The 24,295-nt window shown below is 31.8% G+C and overlaps 1 protein-coding gene across 1 annotated transcript in view; it reads right to left on the bottom strand.

Annotated features, from left to right (window-relative positions):
- The window catches only part of LOC108911193 (protein singed), a 108,757-nt gene extending 85,169 nt beyond the window's left edge, over positions 1 to 23,588 (bottom strand). Inside the window, exon 1 of the mRNA XM_018716064.2 lies at positions 23,369 to 23,588. The gene's annotated coding sequence lies outside the window, so the exon portion shown is untranslated. The remainder of the gene's footprint in view (positions 1 to 23,368) is intronic.
- Positions 23,589 to 24,295: the final 707 nt, after the last annotated feature.

Genomic DNA, 24,295 nt, shown 5'->3' with positions numbered 1-24,295 from the left:
ACTAGCTTATATATCAGTAATAAAATCAGTGGCGGCTCTTGACTTTCATGCCAGGGAGTGCGGAAAAATTTAGGTACAGTGTCGAAAAAAAAATTAAATATAATCGGGCAGTTTTATTTTAAGTATTATTGAAATATAAGGAAAATGTGTTCAACATTATTTTTTATAGTGAAAGTCCATTATTCTGCTTTTGTCCGAAATAATTCTCGTATCATTGATTTTTCAATGGATAACATTACTGTTAGTCTGTCTTCACAATCAATTTAAACTTTTACAATCTTTTAAAAAACACATAAGAAGCAATACGTAAATAACAAAATTTGACATCACACCTGAACAAATGACGTTTAATAAGAAAAAAAGCCGTGAATATCTACTATTTGATTACGGACGGACTAAACAGAGCCCAAACTCCCACTCCGTCTCTCACTGCTGCGCGACGGTTACCATTACCACCACTGTAAACACTTTACAGATGTAGGAGAGAGCTATGTGGAGTCCACGTATTCAGAGTTTTTCAAACGAATTTCTAAATTTCAAATTAATTTTTTTTATTATGAAAATTTCTAGAAGGGGTGCCGCCCCAGAGCCCCTCGCACGAACCATCACTGAATAAAATGTCGTTAAATAACACCTTGTACAACGGTCATGGCTTACAGGGAAAGCTAGCATTTTTTTTACGATGAACATCAACAGAATTCTGATAACCTTAAAAACCAAACATTAAGGTATTTTCAATTAGAAATATTTCAGTTCTTGAATATTTCAATTATGTCCACGTTAATAGATTTTATGTTTCTAAAAGTCTGGAAATAAATATTCCAGATAATCAACACTCTCTTCTCGTTTCGATATAATAACCACATCCATATCTAACCGGATGTTGGCTATAATCATTGTGGAAGAATAATTATTTTTTAAATAATTTTATTTCTCGATACTAATACACTAGGCATAGAAATTAAGGGATATTAAAAAAAAAATCCAAAATTTTGGGTGAATTTCAAAGAGCTGTAACTTGGAGGGAAATAGTTGATTGATCAAATGATAGTGATTTTATAATTGCGGATAGTGTCGTCGTCATCGACACCCGAGCATGTCCTAAACATGCATGTCCAATGGAGTTCGAGTCGGGTGGTTGAGAGTTGCCACATGGTTGGCTTCAAGAAACTTTTTTGTACGTTTTGCGGTATGAAGATGAGCATTATCCTGCATGAGAATGAAACGATTCCTCATGCTTCTACACATGGGCAGGACGTGCGGTTCAAGGATTTCGGTGATGTGCCTTTCGGCAGTCAATGATGGGAATGATTACCAACTGAGTTCTGGTATTAATACGCCTGCCCATACAATAACTGAACCGTCATTAAAAGCCGTAACTGGCCGCGTAAAATTATCGGTATAACGTTCCCCAGGACGACACCAAACGAGAGATCGTCTGTTGTTGCCATGGTGATTCCGTTATGGTATGGGCAAGCGTATTCATTAATACCAGAACTTAGTTGATAATCATTCCCATCACTGGTTGTCGAAAGGTACATAAAAGAAATATTTGAACCACACGTCCTGCTCATGCGTACAAGCATGAGGAATCGCTTCATTCTCATGCAGGATAATACTCATCTTCATACCGCAAAACGTACGAGAAAGTTTCTTCACGCCAACAATGTGGTAACTCTCAACCACCCACCTATGAGCCCCGACTTGAACCCCATTGGGCATGTTTAGGACATGCTCGAGCATCGATGACGACGAGACTATCCGCAATTACAAAATCACCATCCATTGACCCAGGCTCTTTTACAAACTTGGCAAGGAATTACGTAACGAGACATCCGGCGGTGCATTAATATGTGACACCGCTTAGAATGGATGATCAGGAACAGAGGCGGCAATACCCGATATTAAATTGTGATCTGCAACGTCAAATCAACCAAATTTTTTTTGACGTTTGTGAATATTTGAAAATATGGATTATCGCTAAAAAAACATATTTAACTTAAAAAAATGAATAAAAAAGGGAAAAATTATTTGTTACATTGATTTTCGGCAAAAATGACAAATGAACATTCCGGGCACTAAGAAAAAAAAATCGCAGCGTTTTGAAATTATCAAGGTTTATTTAGGACACTTTGAGGTTGAAAAGTTACAGTCAATATCCTTAGTTTATTCATTATTTGCAAAGTTATGCCAAGTTATTCAAATATCCCTAATTATGCATTTTTTTTGCCTTTTTTCTAACCAACATTTTCACTTGGAAAAAAGTGTTTTTATCAAAAACTCATAATCACGACTTGTAGAGAATACTTTGCAGTTTTCAAAACCCTGCTTGGATTTTCTGTACGACTATTATTTTCCGAGTAATTGATTGCCAGTCAAAAATGATTTTTTTCTTTACATTTTTTGCGTCTTAACAAAAAGTAAATCTAATGAAATAAAATGCGCCATACAATTTTGGAGTTAATGCGTTTTCGACCTATATAGGAAAACTATTTTCACATCGGGTACCTATCTAACTGTTCTCGTATAAAGCTCAACTACCTACCTCACCTAATATCAACAATCTAGAAACTCTAAGAATTCCTGGTAACTGCAAGAATGTTTTAAAAAATAATTACCTCAACTGCTTGTTCCACTGATTTAATTTGTTCCTTGAACTACCACTACAATGCGTTATTTCTAAATCGCAAAAAGCAATTAGTTTTACGGTATTTTTTCTATTACTGAATTGGCCAATAAAATGACTATAGTAATGCAAGGCAGTTTCCAGCAACGTTATGCTCTGATTTTTCCATGAACTTGTGCGCATATTTTTCATTCATACTTTTAATCCATTTCAAAGCCTAGTCGATAGAAACCGCTAAAGTATGTATTAAGATGTTGTTAAATTGCTCCCCTCCCATGAGAAAACATTTAATGTCACAATTGTTGCTATCATTAGAAAGGCAAATTAACATTTCGGTTTAACGACTGTCACAACATTCGGGTGAAACTTTTATAAAGCAATTACAATTACACTACAAAAAATAACAGGCTGATAATTACTTATTTTTACTTTAATTTTCATTTGTATAAAAAAGTAATGGAAGTTTCTGCGAAATAGATGCGTATATACTAGAAGATTTGATCCCGGAATCCCGATTGTCGGTATCTCCGGATCCCGACCGAAATTTTCGAGATTAAGGTGGCCATATCCCTGGCCGAGAAATGGTGAAATTTCTGGCATTTTTAGGTACTGAAATCTTGAAAAGTAAAACGTGTAGAACAAAAGTAAGCACAAAAATAAAATCCTTGATGATTTGTTTATTCATTGTTACCATTTAAATTTATCCAAATAAAATAATAACTAAAAAAAAGCGTTTGTAAAACATGCGTTTTCTGTTATCCTAACCCCACATTTTAAGAATTATTTTTACGTACTTACAAATAAAAGTAAACAATTTTATATGTAAGACTAAGCAAGTAAATGTTATAAGAATATTTATTTACATGTCGAGTTATATATAAACAAGTTAGTATTTTCCTAGGTTTCAGTACCTAAAACCCTTTGATCGTTTTTTGCACCTGTTTATTGGTTTTACTGCGGCGTCTTTGAAAATACTCAGGTGGCACGACATAACATTCCTATTATTTGATAAGCTTTAGATTATTCAGTTATTAAATGTTTGAAATTATTTGTCTTTGCGGAAAACACTATCTAAAGAATATGGGCCCCTTAAGTTTTCCTGATCCCGAGATTTTTGTGATTGACATAATTTTAAAAAAGTTGCAAAATAGACTGCGTGAAACGAAACGCTCAGTACCAGTGCTTTCAACAGAATTGATTGCCTATCATTTTAATATAAAACACTAAAAATTTTATTCCAAGCAAGCAGCACAAATTAACCCAGCGGGATTATGATGCTTCCATGGAATAAAACTTCTTGTATTTTGAACTAAAATGATAGGCAAGCAAATTTCACTGGGTTACTTGGTGATTTTTGTATTTTTGAATTTTGAATAATATTATTAAATACTTTTTACTAAGAAACTTACTTTACTACCTACTTATTACGTTGTTAGATAAAAGCCCTCTATTTAGTCGATGTTAAGACAGCTTCTTGTTAATTTTCAATAATTTGTGACATTAAGGTTTTTTCATTTTAAGTAAGTTAAAAGAGATCTCACTGATTCTTGAAAAATAATAACTAACATAAAGACTGATTGTAAGTGATTTTAAGTCTGGTTAGTCTACCTCTAAATCTGATTAGTTAGAGTGATTAGATTAGCTAGATGTATACCGTAAAATACGTTGATTCTTCTCTAATTTTTTTTTATTGCGTTGATTTTTGTCTAAGATTTGATTGCGTTGAATTTTGTCTAAATTTTGATTTGTTGTTTAAAGAGCTGATTTCTGTAATATTTTCTTATTTTCTATTTGTAACCCTCAATAGCGGGAACCCAGGATTGACTAACAATAATCCCGAAATCCCGGGATTAGAAATAAGGACCGGGATCGCATTTCCTAGTATATACCTACATGCAAAAGGCGGCTAAAGGCTGGAGGCCAAGGAAATATTTATTATATTGAAAAGTATAGGAAAATTTTTTATTAACCTAGAACTTTATGAAACTGGAACAACTAAGTGGCATAATCATTTTGCAGAAAAATTTTACAATCTCTTATCTGGCTGGCTAGAAGACAATCTAAACGAAAAGCGTATGAATATATGATAAATAAAACATATGAATATAGAATTCTCAAAGATTTATGGCATTATAAACATGCTCCCATATTTTATTCTTTATAACTTTTATGACCACTGGAAAATATACTTTAGCTTCAGATATTTAAACTTCAATATATCATCTGAGATTACTTATTTGTAGCATAAATTTCATAAAATCAAACTCAAACACTCAAAAAGGCAGATAAATAAAAAATACATATAAAGTAGATATATACATCATTATATTATTTAATTAACTTTTTAATTTTTTTGGCAGGTACCAAAAAATACCCAATTTTTTTAAATAAAAACATTTTAATTTTCCAAAAACTAATATTACTTCAAAAATGAGCTCTACTGCTTATTAATTAGTGCAATGTAGCGCAGTTTAATATTTTTTTATGTACTTAGTTTAATGTCCGACCGAAATTAGTTTTTACAACTGAAACCAAAACCGAAACCGAATTCCGATTTCTGTTTCTGTTTTCGAAATCGAAACCGAAACTTCTTTTTATGGTAATCCTGATCAAGGGCGTCGCCAAGGGGACGCAATCGCCTCCCGCTACAGTTAGCTCGAGCCGTGACGCACAATTAAAAATGCAGAGGTGGCAAAAATGAACCACAGTATTTTTTTATTGAAAATATAAGTCTTCAACTTCTCTGTAAGAATGGACGCTGTAGCACTTAAATAGTACCCTATGGAATTTAAAAAAAAAAATTATCGGCTCCAGAAGGTCGTAGAGCAACGTTTTTTTTTTTTAAATTCGCTTAAAATTGAGACATAATCGAGAAATGAAAATCGAAAAAGATATTCAAGAAAAATGCAACCAAAAATTTTTACTTTCTTTAGTGATTTTTGGACACTTGAAATGAATAAAACAGTCACTCTTTTTTACCATGAAAGTACAACTCTTAAGGAAAAAATTAGCCCTGATTCGTTTCTCTACGACTATTCGTCAAGCAAGAAGAGTCGATTTTTGAGATGACCTTTTTCTTCGGAAAAATTTTAATATTTTTTAATTTGAAAAAAGGCATTTTTTTGCTTGCCGAGGGCTACATTTACAGCAAGTAATAAGTTTCAAAACCTTAATTTGCCAGATATAGGTACAACAAAAACAAAAAAAGTCGATTTTTGACGGTTTCTTCGATATATCTCGAAAAATAATATAGCAATCGATATATTTAAAAATACGAATCGATAGGTTTTTTTAATAGCTACAACTTTCTTATTTAACTATTTTCGATTGGAGTTCAAGTTTGTTTATATTAGCGAAAAACCGACTTTTTGACTTTTATGAAATTTTTAGGTTAAGGTGGCCATATCCCTGGCCGAGAAATAGTCAAATTTCTAGCGTTTTTAGGTACTGAAATCTTGAAAACTAAAACTTGTACAACAAAAGTAAGCACAAAAATAAAATCCTTGGTGTTCTGTTTATTCATTGTTACTATTTAAATTTACTTAAATAAAATAATAACTAAGAAAAAAGCGTTTGTAAAACATGCGTTTGCTGTTATCCTAACCCCACATTTTAAGATTTATTTTCACGTACTTATAAATAAAAGTAAACAATTTTATATGTAGGACTAAGCAAGTAAATGTTATAAGAATATTTACATGTGGAGTTATATATAAAAAAGTTAGTATTTTCGTAGATTTCAGTACCTAAAACCTTGATGGTTTGATCGTTTTTTACACCTGTTTATTCGTTTTACTGCGGCGTCTTTGAAAATAACCAGATGGCATGACATAACACTCCTATTATTTGATAAGCTTTAGATTATTTAGTTATTAAATGTTTGAAATTGTTCGTCTTTGTGGAAAACACTATTTAAAGAATATGGGGCCCTTAACTTCGCCGTTTATGCGCCACAGGAAAATATTATCTTTCTTAGATTTTTTTTCCTATATCACCATATTTTTTGTTTCCAGGTGGTATTTTTTTGTAAGCTCTTCTACCTATTGATTGGACTATAAAGCTATACAATGTAACGCACCAATTTTATATATTTTATAATTTTCGTTGAATTTCTTTATTTTTTAGTTATTTATACATAAGAAAAAATGTATGTTTTTTTTGTTTTATTAAAAATATTTCTAAAAAAAATTAATTCACTGTACCTATTTCTACCTATAATTTATATTTCTCCCATCTTCTCCCTCATCTTGCCCTCTAGCCCAGGGGTCGGCAACTGGCGGTCCAGGTCCGGACCGCGGAAGGTAAAATACTGGACCGCCAAAAATTTTTTGAAAGTATAAATAAATTATTCAAAAAATGTTTTTTTAATTTTGAGTACCAATCTTATAATTTTTTCTAGTATTTTACAATTGTGTGAGTGTTTTGAGTTCTTAATGGTTAGTAAGCAGATTAAATTTGGGTCCAAATTAAAATAAAAAAATTGTAAAAGATATGATTTTTTTTTCTGGACCTCGTTAAAAATTTTCAAAAGTATCCGAACCCCACCTAAAATTACTTGCCGACCCCTGCTCTAGCCCAATGGCTGGCGACGCCCTTGAATTCTGGAATTCTGTTGTATATGTGTTAAATTTTCTGTTCATTTTAACTAGTTGCAAATATGTGTTTGTGCTCATAGAAAAAATTATTTGATAAATTAATTGCTTAGTTGCTCTAAAAAATCTATGTATTTATTCTATTTAATATGTATTTAGAAATATCAACCTTATAGATATCAGCCTTTATTATGTATATCAATTAATAATAATCTTCAGCATTCAAAGTACGAACATTCAAATTTGTAACAACAATCAACTTATCAACCCATCATTTTAAAAGGCACATAATAGTCCATGAAAATAAGGAAAAAACCATAGATTTAATAGTATACTGTATTAGATCTATGGAAAAAAAAACAAGCGATCTTTTTTAACTTGAGATTTTTGTATATTTATATCTACAGTGTGTCCACGGATTGAGTGCACGTGGGGTGTAAATGACAAAAATTTTTCGAGTTGAAATTTGAGCTTCTGGGCATCATCTCTGTTTGGCCTTAAGCTAAGATGTTGAAAAAATTTCTCCAATTAATTAATGTACTGGGTGTTTTTTACGATTAATTTTCAAAAATTGTCAAGAGTAAAGTACCTACCTATATTTTTAAAAATATTAGAAATATTTTCTTAAGAAAGCTATTGAGAACTAATTATTTATTAGAGAAAAAAACGTAACTAATATAATAAACATAACAAATAATATAATAGTTATTCTAGTGTGCTGCCACCAACCAATACACATCACTCAGCGCACTCAGCGTAAATTATGTGTAGGCGTTTTGGATTTCTTGAATGGGGATGGCATTAATTGTATCTTTTATTCTTTGTTTCAATTCAAATAAATCGTTATTCAACAGGGACCCATGCAGGTTCGGAAAGTCCCCATGGTACATCGGCCGTTACGTGAGAGCGATAAAATAAGTCATAGAAATCCGTGCGATAAACAAGGATGGTTACATTGAAGACGTTTCATAATCTGAATAGTCACTCCCACTTCTAACCCGAAACGGGCGGTGATTATTCAGATTATGAAACGTCTTCACTATAGCCATCATTGTCTATCGCACGGATTTCTTTACTTTACTTTGTCGCTCTCATGTAAAGGCAGATGGACCATGTGGATTTTCCAGCCCTGTAGACTTTCTGCTTAGCCCCATAAATAAGAGTCCATTAGAGTTAAATCAGGACTTTTAAGAGGCCAAGGAATTGGATCATTTTGCCCAATCCCTCGCCCAGGAAATTGACCTCGAAATTGACCATCTAGCCATTCTCGAATGATTTGCGTTCTCAATAACTTTCTTAAGTAAATATTTTTTTAAATTTTTAAAAACAAAGGTACTTTACTCTTGATAATTTTTGAAAGTTCATCGTAAAAACACCCTGTGCATTAATTAATTGGATAAATGTTTTCAACTTCTTAGTTTAAGACCAAGCAGAGATGAAAGCCAGAAGCTCAAACAACTCGAAAATTTTTTGTCATTTACACCCCACGTGCACTCAATCCGTGAACGCACTGTATATCTCAAAACGCTATGTTGTTGGTGATTGCGTGTATGGCATATGTTTTCTGACCTCAAAACCTAGACTTTTGTATAAAAAAATATCAGAGTAAAAAAGTTCACTTATTCCGTCTTTATAATGTCTAACATTCCTGGACTATAAGTACTTATAATAATCAAAATACAAATGAAGTACCCATGTACTTTCGAAACCTAAAGTTCTGTCGGACACTAGCTCAGGTATTTCCTTGGTGGAGTTAAGTTCTGGAGGGCACTGTGTGTAAAACAATGAGTGTTAAGATTAGAAAAGAAACTAGCATTACCGTAAATTTCCTGTAAAACATTATCATTAAATTTAAAAAATAAAATTTGTCCGGTTTTAAGTACCTATGTAGGTGTACGAAGTCCGCGTTCCCGTTTCATTACCGCACTATTGCTCGGTAAATACGAGTTCTTGCTTCACAATAGTGACATATTTTTCTTATCATTATTAATATTATTTGTTTAAAATATATTCTTTTATGCCTTTTAAAGTACATTAAAGGAAAATTAATAATAAAAAACGTATAATCTAAAAAATAACTCGGTTAAAAAGGCAAATAAGTACATACATACATTAGAACTGTGTGTGTAGAAGTGAAAATAATTAATTATTCATGTTAGCTATAATTTAATATCTACAAAAGTTGAATTATCAATTCAATTTTTAAAAAGGAAGACAGTTGAAAATCAATCCTTAAAATGTAGAAGTAGGTCCAACATCTACCATTGTTCGTGGCACAAGTTCATCTTTTTCAAAGAGATGTTGGAAAGAAGCAAAACATATATTTTCTTTAAACGTTTAAATTTAATTATTTTAATGTTATATTATTTTTTTATTTTTATTTTAGATAAAAGTAAAAGCGTAAAAGCATCGTTTGCGTATTACAATGACAATTTTGTATATATATTGTGTTTCAGAATTGAAGTGACAAAAGCCTAGGGGAGATTCCGCTCAGCAAAATATGTAAAAAAGTTCATATGAACATGGGTCCGCAAGTGCTTCGCTTCCGAGATACAGGGTGTTTATTATTTTTTTAAATTGAGTTTAAAAAACGATTTAGCCGATTTGAATGAAATTTTTACAATTTATTACAACAATTAATTATAATATATCAAATGGTCAAATAAAGCTATCTATTTATCTATCTATCTATCTAAAGTACCTAAAATTAACAAAACTATTGGTCAAAGAAGTTTTACCTTTTTAATTCGATTTATTTATAAACACATTCCATTAAATATGAAAACTATAAATTCTATGTCTCTATATAAACAAAAGATAAAAGTGTTGCTTACAAATACACCTAGAATAATAATACCTACATGAAATTATTGATAGAAAAAACTACGTTTAGATATAATATACAACTTACCTGTCAATAACATGTATGTGTGTATGTACATTTTTACTGATCTTGTTCAAAATGTTAATTTAACGCATGTGTACCTATATTGTTTCTTTTTTATTTATACATATTTTTTGTGCTCTCAGTGTCAGTTGTTTGTATTATATATGAATTTATCTATGTACAGTATTATTATCTATTATTATTGATTGTTAATTGAATTCTAATATGTTGAATATGTTTAATATTTCTCCCCTACGCACAAGGCAACTTTTGTGGGGTCATCCGTTTACTTACCAAAAATTTTGTATGAATATATTGTAAATAGGTTTTTGTATGCTTACATGTATGGTAAATAATTATTATCATTATCATTATCATTATCATTATCATTATCATTATCATTATCATTATCATTATCATTATCATTATCATTATCATTATCATTATTATTATTATTATTATTATTATTATTAATACATCAACTGGACCAATTAGATTTGATCCAGAATTTTCAGTGGCGTACCCAGCGAGCAAGTCGCTTTTTTATAGGTATACGTATTATTAAACAACAGCGAAATTGTTTTTATAAAAAAAAAATTATAATTCAATAATTTATATTTCGTCAATGTAAATACATACCTATTAAATTTGTACTATTTGTTCGATATTAATAGAAATATTGTTTTTATACAAAGTGATGTCACTATTAGTATAAAGAATTTGTTCAAGTTTACAAAATATTGATCGTCCTCTTTATAGACCCAGTAATAGGTTTCCGTAAAAAGCATTATAATTTCACTGACCTTCACTTTAAATATTTGGAATGTAATAAAAAAAATATTTCAATTTCAAAGTATTGTTGATGTTTACTATTTTTATTCCTTAAAAATGTGATCTAATTAAGTACCTATTATGTTTTTATTTATAACCAAGCCATGTTTCACAAACAACTGTTGTAAGTTTGAATCTATTTGCAAGTCATGTTATAACCCATTATTTACAAACATTTGTTTTTTAAATTATATTGTAGAAATTTTTGGTAAGCATTTGGAAACCTTTTCTGTCACCAATACTTTTTCCATACTTTTAATCGTTAGTTTGTCCATTTTTATCTATACAAGGTGTATATGTATATGAACGTCTATTAAGGTTTAACAGAAAATAGTTAATAGATTTTTTTATGATAGTTACTACCTATTGATTGTTTTAATTATTTTAAAGACTTCCATTCTTCCAGTAGATAATATAGAGAATTTTATGCAAATTTTTTTTTTTTTTTTGAGCATTTTATACTTGTCTCCAGTGTTTTTTTTTAAGCACAATGAGGATACAGTATCCAAATTTTGGAGGGGATCAAATAAATCATGAAAGAAAACAATAGAAAATTATTATATAACGTACATGGTGGCATAAAAATCAATTTTGAATTACCATATCTGCATTACTATTATATACAGATCCTCAAACTTTATACATAGTCCAATTAAATAAGCCTTTAAATCGAAATTTTGGTCAACTTGCCTGAATTTTTGATAGGAGTTAGTTTGAGGTATATTATAACAATAAGTGACAATAATTTTTTGTTCAACCCCCGGCCAAGGGTGTTGATTTTTTGAAATATGACACCCTGTATATTTTTACTTCAAATGACGTAGAATTAGATCACCTTTCTAATGATATAGCGGTTCATGTACCTGCCTTTTACGCTATTTTTTATGTGATTTGGATCTTTTTTAGGCCTCTTGTAGAATTTTGATTAAATGAGCGGTTTGGGCACAAAAATATTTTTTACATGTTTACATTATCTTGCCACACATATTACAATACTTAACAAAGTGCTTTTGTAGTAGTCCAATTAAATAAGCCTTTAAATCGAAATTTTGGTCAACTTGGCTGAATTTTTGATATGAGTTATAACATACCTCAAACTAACTCATATCAAAAATTCAGGCAAGTTGACCAAAATTTCGATTTAAAGGCTTATTTAATTGGACTAACAAGCGTTCCTAGCGTTCCCACAGTATAGATAAATACAAACGAACAGTATTTATTTAAAAAGGCAAAGTACCTATCTCCGAAACATAATAATCAATTGTATTCGAAATAACATTTCATAAGGTTACAAGAAAATTTCATAAAATTGTGGCCCTTCCATGGTTTAAAGAACAAAAACAAAAACATAAGAGGATACAGCCAATGCTAACACTTTTGGGATAGACAAAAACTAGTTAAGATGTATTGTCTTTGACTTTAAGAGAGTTTTTTACTTTTATCTTTTTTATGATAATCATCTTCTACTCGTATTACATCTCGTCGTCAGTTTTTAAATTGTCAAAGAATCCCGCACCGGAGAAGCCGATACAGTCAAATGGACTGATTAGAAGTCCTCATGGGACCAACGTCTGAAAATGGCCTGTTTTAGAGGTATAAAGGGTCAAAAGTCAGAAATATCCGCTGTCATAGTTGAGAGTATCACTGTTATTCTAATGTATTCGGACATAAGAACACACTCTCACGTGTATGTATCTCCTCATACTCCCTCCCCTCGACACACAGACGCGCACACACCGGAAGTACTAATCTCTCTTATGCTGCAGGGACCAAAAACATGGGATCGAATCATGCGCTACCTTGATCACGTGATCACTAAGAAGCTAGAAAATGAGAAGGAAGAGTGTAAGAGTGAAGATTGACGAGCCCGAACCCCTAATTTCAAAGGCGTTCGGTTAAGGAGAAGGGGAAATAATGCTTAATCGACAACGGCGGATCCCGAGGATCAGAACGGTCTGATGGACTACTCCCGTTGTGGTGCCGGTGTGGGTTCCGGTTTCATAGGGCCACTGGCTGGAGCGCGTGCACTCTCCACGCTCTCAAAAAAACGTAAAACTTCTTTCAAACTGAGTTGTCCTATGTCTATACTCCGCGGTCGAAATTATAGAGAGTGACTCATCGCAAGCTTTTGGACTAGTAAGGGGGATGAAGCGTGCCGGGAACGAAAATCCATTGGCGTGTCTGCGTAAAAGGCAACAAGATATAGAAAATATTGAAAAATATAATAAAACATAACATCTATTTTTTACAGTTTACTATAACCGGCACTTTGATCCATTTTAATTATTACAGCATTTTAAAACGTCCCAGTTGTTTTTTTAATTTATAAATTTATTATAGCCATGGAATTAGACTCCTCGTCTACGCTTATGCTATGACGTTTCTCGGGACGGTTAAATCAAGTCCGTTTACACCCAACTAAAAAAGCATTTCCCTATTCCCTTCCAAGTGCAAAAGACAGAGATAGAATATAGATCGACATTCAGTGTAACTCAGTCTATAGACGATTATAGATTATATCGATGTGCGTAGCGAGCGGCACAAAGATAAATAATATTGAACTGTATAAAAATCATTTTATATTTTATACGCATTATGGTAATAGTGTTTTGATATTATGTCTGAATCACTCTCTATAATTTCGACCGCGGAGTATAGGTACTATATACTATATACAGCGCCTGTTCATCAGATGTGTGCCAACTACCTAGAAGTTGAATCACGGTTAGATTTATTCTGTTCTACCATCAGTTGTATTAAGCAGGTTTATAATGTACGCAACTGATTTTATTTTGTGACTTTTATTGTACTTTAGTTTTGTCTATTGTCTGTTTTTAATTAGTGACTGTTATTTATTTTTTTTTTCTTTTTAATGTTTTGTAACTTTTATGTATGTAGTGTATTTTATGTGTCTTCTCCTTATTCTGTAACTGGGCTTTATCGCTCGTTGGATATTGTATTGATAAATAAATAAATAAAATAAATAAATATACATAAGTCTGCTACGAGTTAGCAGCAGATTATGAGTATCACAACCTCTAATAAGCTTTTCGTATAAATAAGAGGGTGAAGCTGTATCATTAATTTGAAAAAGAAGGCAAGATAGGTGATAAATGAACCTTTCCTCCAAATTAAACCATTTTGATTGCAAAAGGACTGGAGACACGTGGTCATATTTCCGCAGGTTGAATGAGAATCGTAAACAACTATTTTGAATTTTTTGTAGTGTTTTTTCGTTAAGGCTGGCCAATAAACAACACTACAATAAGCTAGGTAAGACAAAATTAAAGAGTCACATAGCAACAGTTTTATATCATTTGTAAGGAAGTCCTTTTGCATATACAAAATTTTCAGCTTACTGTAAGACTTTTGCACTAGATTGCTCACATGCTTATCAAATCTAAGATTGCCATCAATAAACACTCCTAAATTTTTACAATAACTGGCAGGTTTTAAAATTTGCTGATTTATTTTTATTTTAAAATCAGGACTATTCATAAGGTTCAGTCTATTACAACCAAAGAGCAGAAGTTCAGTTTTCTTTTCATTCAGTACTAGCATATGTGCACTCGCAACATGGGAAATAGTATTTAGATCAGAGTTAATACAATCACCGGACACTAAAAAATTTTCATATGCGAAAGAAAAGTATAATTGTGTGTCGTCAGCATACTGATGTATTTTATTTACATTAACTGCAAAGAGAAAAAATCTGCAGTATATATATATATTGAAAACAATGTAGGTCCCAAAATACTACCTTGAGGCACCCCTTGTTTAACATCTCGAAAACAGGAATACAAATTTCCCAAACAAATTCTTTGGCGCCGATTAGAAAGAAAACTCGAAAAAAAGGAAAGTACAACGATGCTAACTCCAAAATATTTTAATTTTTTAATTAATAATGCATGGTCAATAGTATCAAAAGCCTTACTGAGGTCTAGCAATATTAAACATGTAGAGAAACTATTATCATTTGCTCGAAATATGTCATCCGTAACATTAAGTAAAGCAGTTGTAGTGCTGTGCAATTTCCTAAAACCAAATTGAACAGGTAAAATATAATTTTCGTTTAAATAAGCATTAAGCTGATCATTGACAATTCTTTCCAGTACTTTGGACAAAGTAGGCAGGATACTAATAGGACGATAATCAGAAAGTGTAATTGGATTATTGTTTTTTGGACATGGTATAACATGCGAATTTTTCCAAGTCATAGGGAAAGTGCCTGTGGTTAAGCATTTATTTATGATGAATAATAATCTCTAAGAAATGAACAAACGTAAAGTAACATTTTTTGATTTATATTGTCATATCCCTTAGCTTGAGTTCTAATGCGAAAAATCCCCAAATCACACCCCATTAATAACAATTATTGCTGGACAAAACTTTTTCCTAAAATTGCAATTTCTTTTCTATACAACGCCTTATGCCATACGATACTCTCAAGTAAGACATTAACGGACACCAATATTCCTGACTTTTGACCCTTTATATCTCTAAAACTGTCCAACATTTTCAGACGTTGGGCCCATGAGGACTTTTGATCAGGATGTCATGATGTACAGCATACTACATTTTCTCTCCATTTGACTGTAACCCTTTTCTCCATTTGCTTCATGCAGGGCCTTTGATTCAAATAATACTCTGAAATAATACCATTGGTTGCTGATAGAAGCAGATATAAATGCATTATTATTTTTATTTTATTTTAAGCATATAAACCTTTCTTTATGCATTAATGCGTAATATTATTTAATTAATTAATTAATTAATGGAACTCTCACAGTCGCCTATGTTAGTGTGACAAATTTCCATTGGTGAAAGAAATGTTACTGTTCAAACTTATACTATATAAATAACTACTATCTTAGTATCTTTTTTTTCGAAGTAAAAGGTTGCAAGGAGATTTAATCCAAGACAGAAAAGGTCGACCACCTTAGATGATTGATAAGATTTCGGGAAATTCTACTATACTGGCTGTTACTCATGTTTCCTTTACTGTATGAATTATAACCTGACTTCTATGGAGATATGTTATAGATCATTAAATATACGTATCAAAAAAAACTAAATATTTACACTACTTGTAATATTGTACCCAGAAACATCACGGTAAAATTGAGTGTTTTCTTCAATAAAATGAAAATGAACTCTCAATGTCATCTGAGCTATATTCAAGATATGGATGGGCGGGTGCAGCCAGAAAAGGACTATTTTTCAAAGTTATCTGATGTGAATAAGATTTGAATAATCAATCACCAGAAAACGAACTAAAAGTAGCATTGACATCGCCACAGAGACTAGCGATTGACAGTTATTTATTCCAGTCCCTTATTTCTTAACACGTGTTGTCAGTATATAAATTTATTATCATAATTCACTGCGGAATTTACACATTCTCGTCACCATTCTTCAAATTTTCTTGAAACTTTTCTGAGATTAAAACAGTTCTCAATAATTATCAACTGAAGGTTATTAATAAATTGGCACTGTTTATTATAGAATACATTAATCTCATTAATAAACCTGGAAATCCCGATGCATGAAGATAAACCAACTAGGTATTGCTTTTGTTGTTCAAAAAACATGAGTAACATGTGTTTTACATCCCTGAATACTATAGGACAGATAACAGTTTAGATATACAGGGTGTCTCACATTTAAATAGCAGGACTTCAGGAATCAGTAGAAGACCTCATTTTGAGTCTAAAAGTTCCTATATATATGGGTCCTAAAACGCTTAGTTTCTGAGATACAGGGCGTTCAATTTTATTTTTGTTTTATTTATTTATTTTTTAACTAAATAACCGCTGACAAAAAAAATCATCATGTTGCGGCGAAAGACTTAGTATTTGAGGGCAAATAATTTGACACAGAAAATCATCGCATATTAGTTCCAGTGGTGGAGATAGAGGGGTCTCTATGCATATTTTTATAAAAAAAAGTATAGCCGATTTGATATTTTGCAAATGTTTTCGAAAAATATGAAAGAGCATTCAATTTTACCCAGAAAAGGCCCTCTTGTCCAAAGTCGATAGGAGGTGGCGTTTTCAAGAAAAACCGAAAATACTGTTTAGAAGTCAAATTAAGAAAAACCGAAAATACTGTTTAGAAATCAAATCAGACTTGAAATGTCATTCTAATATTGACATTTGCGCTTATTTTATTATAGTTTCTAATTGTGTGTAGAGTATTAAAAAAAATTGCAACAAATTCAAAATGCCGTTTAAGTTTACGAACCAAGAATACGCAGATATTCACTTCATATACGGGTTTGCCAATGGGAACTCGGCAGAAGCTGCTAGGGAATATCGGAGACGATTTCCTAATAGAAGACAGCCGCATCCACACGTTTTTATTAATGTTCATCAACGTTTCGCTAATGACGGATTGAATCTGGTCCATAGGGATCGCAACATAATTAACGTTAATATTGGCAGAAATAGGAGGAATCAGCGAATCTTGCACGAATTTGACAGAGATCCCACGACGAGTACCAGAAAAATTTCCAGGATTATTGGTGTTTCCAGGTGCACTATTTCTAGAACATTAAGACGAGATCATAGACATCCCTACCACTTACAACCTGTTCAGGGTTTACGTCCGGGTGACGAGGAACATAGAATAGCTTTTTCTCGGTGGATTCTTAACTCAATTGAAAACGACGGAAATTTTTTATCACACATATTATGGACCGACGAGTCATGTTTTACTCGTCGAGGTGTGACAAATTTACACAATCAGCATGAGTGGGCACATGAAAACCCGCATGCAATCAGACCACGAAATTTTCAGCACGAATTTAGTGTTAATATTTGGCTCGGCGTTTATAACAATTGTCTTTTCGGCCCTTACATCTTACCTCAACGACTGAATTCTGCGAATTTCTTAGAGTTCTTAGAGACCGAGAGTGCCAACATGTGGGAGGAAATTCCTCTGAATTTAAGAATGCGAGCATGGTTTCAACTTGATGGCTGTCCAGCTCATTTTGGCCGAAATGTCAGGAACTGGTTGAACACCCACTTTCCCGAAAAATGGATTGGCCGCGGGGGTATCGTTGCATGGCCTCCCCGATCCCCTGATCTGACACCCCTAGATTTTTTCCTCTGGGGTTTTATTAAAGAGAGAGTTTATACCACTACTGTGGACACAAGGGATGAACTTATTCGTCGGATTCGGAACGCATGCAGTGAAATCAGAGACAATAACTTAATTCAAATGAGACGTTCTATTCAGCGTCGGTGTCAGTTATGTATCGAAGAAAATGGTTTACATTTCGAACATTTGCTTTGATGTAATATGGTTTTCGTTATTTATTTTTGTATTTATTTTCATTTAATTAATTAAAAACAATTTTAACCGAATTTTTGAACTACATATTTAATTTAGTTGTAACACAATGTTTAAAAATTATTATTTGACTTCTAAACAGTATTTTCGGTTTTTCTTGAAAACGCCACCTCCTATCGACTTTGGACAAGAGGGCCTTTTCTGGGTAAAATTGAATGCTCTTTCATATTTTTCGAAAACATTTGCAAAATATCAAATCGGCTATACTTTTTTATATAAAAATATGCATAGAGACCCCTCTATCTCCACCATTGGAACTAATATGCGATGATTTTCGGTGTCAAATTATTTGCCCTCAAATACTAAGTCTTTTGCCGCAACATGATGATTTTTTTGTCTGCGGTTATTTAGTTAAAAAATAAATAAATAAAACAAAAATAAAATTGGACGCCCTGTATCTCAGAAACGAAGCGTTTTAGGACCCATATATATATAGGAACTTTTAGACTCAAAATGAGGTCTTCTACTGATTCCTGAAGTCCTGCTATTTAAATGTGAGACACCCTGTATAATATTTACTATTCTTAAAACGATAATATACTTAACAAAATGGACATATCTGGATTTGGAGAATTATCGGAATTAAAATAACGCTTAAATGGTTAAAAATATTAGAAATAGTGTTTTTTTTAGTTGATAAATGCTTGTAACTTCGTAACTTTTAGTATCCTGTGGGTTTTACATAATTGTAAGTTGCCCAAGTGAAATCAGTCTAATGGCTAATTCACTTGAGCCTTGAAATGCACAAATCAAAAAGACACCGCAGTTGATGTAGAGTGAGATAAAAATGCAGGCAGCAGGTAACTCGTATGTAAAGATCTATACTCTATTCTATAGTCTTCCCACTGCACATTTTATCTTCACGGCTTAAATATTAATGTAGTGAAAACTATGATTTTAGCAAGTAAAATCCTTTTTAGAAACAATACAGTATGAAGCAGATATTTTTAAATAGGCTTAATGGCTACTGATGATATTGAAAAAGAATAAGGTCGCTGCATAATTGTCGGATACGGTTAAATTTTTTTATTATTATGTAAATTTCAAAATACTCTTCAGTTCATAATTATTTCGTAACAACCTGAGCGCAGCGTAGAGGCATATACAAAAATTAATTGTAGTATATTCCACTGCAGGAGGAAAAACAGTAAGTTGTTTATTTAAATTTAGAACAAAAATATAATAATCATAAAAAATAACAGGACGTCTCAAATAAATACTTCTCGACGTTTACACCTCGCACACGACCTGATTTATCCATCCTTTTCTGAGCTTACTTTTAGAATAATTTCTTTTGCAGTAGTTGACTAATCATTTTTGGCAACTGTAATATCAGCAACTAATATCCGAGATTAGTAACTGCTAGTATTCTACATTCCCGATTTAACTATTATTTCGCCGTTGTTATACAAGGTGCACCACTCAAAACATGTGTATTAGACAAGTTGTATATTGTGTATTTAATAAGTCCTCAAACTTAGTTAAAGCAGTTTAAGATTAACTCAAGCTTTATACGGTTTTCGAGAGTATGAAAACGTATTTGGAGTTCATTTTTAAATTTTAAACATTGATCGTCACTAAAAAAAAAGTAAAATTAAATACATATTTTGTTCTTTAAATTAAAGTAGGGAGGTTTTTTTACAAAGATTGTTTTCTAAACTCAGCAAAAAAAATTGAGGGAGCAGAAAAATTTTAATTTTTTTGTGATTTTTTAAAGTCTAAATAATGGTCGTATCGAGAAAAAAAAGCATCTTGAAGCTTTAAGATTCTAGTTTTGAGCATTACTCTCGGCGCAATCAAAAAAAATAATACCAGGCAAAAATATTACAATTTTTTTTTTTTTCAAAATTGCCCGTGGGTTCAGAAAAATTTTTTTCTGGCTTAATCAAGACCAGGGTCTCAGCCTGATTCCTCAGTTTCAATTTCGTTTGTTTTATTTTCTTATTTATTATTATTATTATTATTTCTCATTGAGATATCGGCAGCCGAGTGAAAAGTCACCCTTTTTTTTATCATCGATATATCGAAAAGGGGTTCGGCTTTTTGCAAATAACTCGAAAAATATAAACGTTAGCGTCAATTTGAAAAAAAGATCCTAAAAGAGGAAATTTCCTATAAAAATGTCCCAGCTTCCGAATCTCTATCGTCATTAGGTACATATTTATATCTTTAATTTAATGTTGAAAATAGAGCTTTTAGCGGCGAAAGCAATGCACGTACTGCGCCGCGAAACCGACCTTATATTAAAGACATAAACAAAATTATATTAAATGTTAATATAAAAATTTCAAAAAATTATCGTATTATTTACATTTCGTCCCTATTATCACGTAGAGACGTATGTGTATATCCATTTCTTGGATTATACGCCCCTGCGTGATAAGAGGGACGATTTGAATAAAAAAAACATTTGTTCATGGATTTTTCAACAAATAGACCATTGATAATATTTAACTAAAAATTTTAGAGTTCACAAGTCGGATAATTAAAAAAAGGTACCTACTAAAATTATTTCGCTTCATGGAGACCTTTTGACAACTATATATACTTAACGAGATCACCTTATTACGACATCTTAAATAGTTATAACTCTTTACTTATTAATTTTCTTAGTTAACAAAAAATTAAAAATGGTCAAAATAATTTTCTTAAGGGAAAATAATGTTGGCACGGTTGTTATGTTAGAAAGTGACTTTAAAAACGTTAGCTAAAAATTTTTCCGTACATTCGTTTAAATAATTTTTTATAAACAAATGCAATAATTACGTATTTTTCAAAAAAAATAGCATAAATATTTGATGTCAGTGATTCCATCTTATAGGTAGCAATTGTTTTCCAGAGCTTTCTCCAATTAGAGGTTAGTCAAAAATAAGTAGGTACTGATGAAGTGAATTTTGTTGTCAAACAGGAAGTTGAACAAATAAAAGACTATCCCCGAAATGTTTCTAATGTACTTATGCACCATTTTGTGCAAAAAGGTTTTCTTCTGAAAAATAGGTTTATCGACTATATTTCAATTATTGTTTTCCTAATTGCATATTTTGGTCGAATGTCTGCAAATCAAAATATAAATAATAATTATTTATTTTTCGAATTAGTGTAGTAAAATACCTACATAGTAGAAAGAATAGGTTTAATGTTATTACCCGGCAACAGCGTTGTTTTAAAGCAACAATTTAAAAAAAGCCTGGAGGTCTGAGAATGAGAAACAGTTGAGACGCCAAGATATAATTATTTCGGATTCTGTTTTGAAGACGAATTTAACATATTTAGAGTCGTTCGACCCTGAACTTGCTTTCTCCGTTAATAGGTTATGTGCTCGCGATTCTCTGCATTCACATTTCCTTTTAGGCGTTTTCACCGTTTCGGTATGTAGAAATAATAATGGTGTTCTCGGATACATTCTTGGTAAGAGGAAATTTGCTATTAGGGATGCATAAAAGAACCTCCATTGTTTGGTAACTATATATACGATTATATGCAGAATTTCACAAAGCTTTCATTTAAAATGGAATCCTTAAGTATGCAATGTTAATTAGGAAGTACTGTATATTTACGTATTTATGTACATTTTAATGCCATGTATGAAAATTTTATCTCTATTAAATATAAAAATCTACATCGTTTGGGAACTATTCGACGAGAACAAATGAACGTTTTTAGCTCAATTAAACTGATGCATGCATTAATTAGTTTTTATCTAAAAAGTAAGGTAAACGACATGCAAGGTCAGACAAAAACTTACACGCAAAATAAAGTGGATATAATAATTAATTCTTGACAATGAATAATATAATTTTCATATTATCTAAAGTACCTATTTCAAATATATTCTTGTTGTAGTTTGAATATGTATAGAAATTGCCTAAAATAAGATGCGTACGAGGTTGACAAAGTGCCCCCGAAAGATCCACACGAATGCAATACGCATATGGGTGTCATCCCCTGCGCAGGGCTGCCACCACCCACTCAAACATTCTTAAATGGCAGTTCAGGCACTTTCAGTTGTATCGTATATCATTGGATGTTCTATATCAATTGAAATATCCTCGTTTTTCTTTTTTTTTTTTGTCAGGTGCCTCCTTAAAGACATTTCATATTAATAATCATTTTCATATGCTCTTTCACCAATCACCATTTTATTCCAAAAATATGTCAATGAAAACCTTCAATAAAATGTAGGAATTGATATTATATCTAATACTAGAATACTTCAAAGTACCAAATAAACTTAATACGTAATACATATTTGGAAAAACTGATATTGACGGACTTTTATATTATAAGTAAGTAGGCGAAACAATAATTGGAGTTCAAATAAAACTGAATCCTTTAGACGTTTGTTCCGTTACTGAATTTGTTACAATATCTATAACGCTTTGAACATATTTGATAGTATACTGACCGATAATAAAGCGTAAAGTAACAAAGAAGTCAAAACAAAGTTCTCAGTTCTGACTGACTAATATTAAGTACCTACTGTTATTTTCTTTGTGTTTATTTAGTCACAAATTAGTCTAGGAACTCTCCCAGGAAAAGAAGACTAACTTCTTGAGACGGGAAATAAATAAATTAGCATAAAAACAATAGCCATTCATTCTCCCATTTTTTAGATTCTCTTCAGGCGGCAACGTATTGTGAATAAAACACTTACCACTTACAGAAATATTTTCTTATAAAGATTAGCGTACATTCGTTCAATTCGGTAGACATTTTCATATAAATTACATATTTTTTCAAATCAATACCAAGTAAATATTAAAAAGAGCAAATGAAATAACTAAGTACCTACTTAGGGTATACTTACCTTATTTCAATGGTTTTCAATTATATATCTAATATAGACAATTGAAATGGATAATTGTTGTATTTATTTTTTAAAAGAAATCGGTTGCCGATCTCTAGATATAATTAGAAATAGATACCAACCGAGCAGTGATTACCTATACAGAAGAAACAGTACTTGTTTCGATATTATATGGCAAAAAAAAGATAAATGATATTGGTATCTGAGGAAATGTAGAAGTAGGTACTAAAAATACATAAAAGCAATGCTTAGATATATACTAATAATCTTACCTGTAGCAAGTGAAAGAGGATAACAAATCAATAGGTTTTTAAAAGAACTAGATATTATCTATATCCTCGGGAAACCTTTCTTTTCGTCTTCTCGATAGTTTGCAAACTGTTCAACCACTTGCACACTGCTGACCGGTCAACAATGTTCGATACTAACTTGCCTACTTCCGGTATAACGCGCACTCTCATCTACTACGATTGATGGCTCGACAATGCAAGAACGCGCTGAGCTAAACTGCGCCTAGCAGAGGACTTCTTGATTATATACACGGGGTGGGGGAGATAGAAGAAGTCCGATTTACAACGGGAAATATTACCGGGGGGATTAGATTTACAGATGATGATTCATTTATTTTGCTGTTATTGGGTTTGGATTGCCGACCGCTAAATCGATAGAGAAGTATCACAAAATATCGCCTACTTCTTCACTAAGTATAGCAGTCTATGAAATCCTCCTGAATTGGAGGAAAACATTTTTAAGACAAAATTAATTTACAGTCAAATAAAAAATTTGAAACTAATGTTTCAGTGTTTCAGGGTTTTTAGTTGAGAAATAAATTCACTTTTCAATATTCCTCTAAATTTCAGATATTTCTTGGACTTTCCCGTCTTTTTTATTACCTACCTGTTCAACTGTTTAATACCAATTTTTGTGTTCTCTCCTCCAAAGTAAGCATTGTGTCCTTATTACTACTATAGACTATAGTATTTGGATATTTATACAATTTTTGAATTGCACCGTAAAACGGGGTGAATCGGAATTTTGGGTTTTGGGATGACTAGCAACAAAACTTTACAGATTCCTGTTCCATTAAATAATTTCTTGAATCTGCAGAATCCATTAGAATTATAGTTCAAGCATCTGCATGCATGGGCGTAGCTACAAAAAAAGTCTCCAGTCGCAATTAGCAATTTAAAATATCAAAT

This window comes from Anoplophora glabripennis, unplaced genomic scaffold (genome assembly GCF_000390285.2).
Source record: "Anoplophora glabripennis isolate ALB-LARVAE unplaced genomic scaffold, Agla_2.0 scaffold545, whole genome shotgun sequence".
Lineage (NCBI taxonomy): Eukaryota > Metazoa > Arthropoda > Insecta > Coleoptera > Cerambycidae > Anoplophora > Anoplophora glabripennis.
Note: the sequence above shows the minus strand (reverse complement) of the source record. Positions and strands in the feature narration are given on the sequence as shown.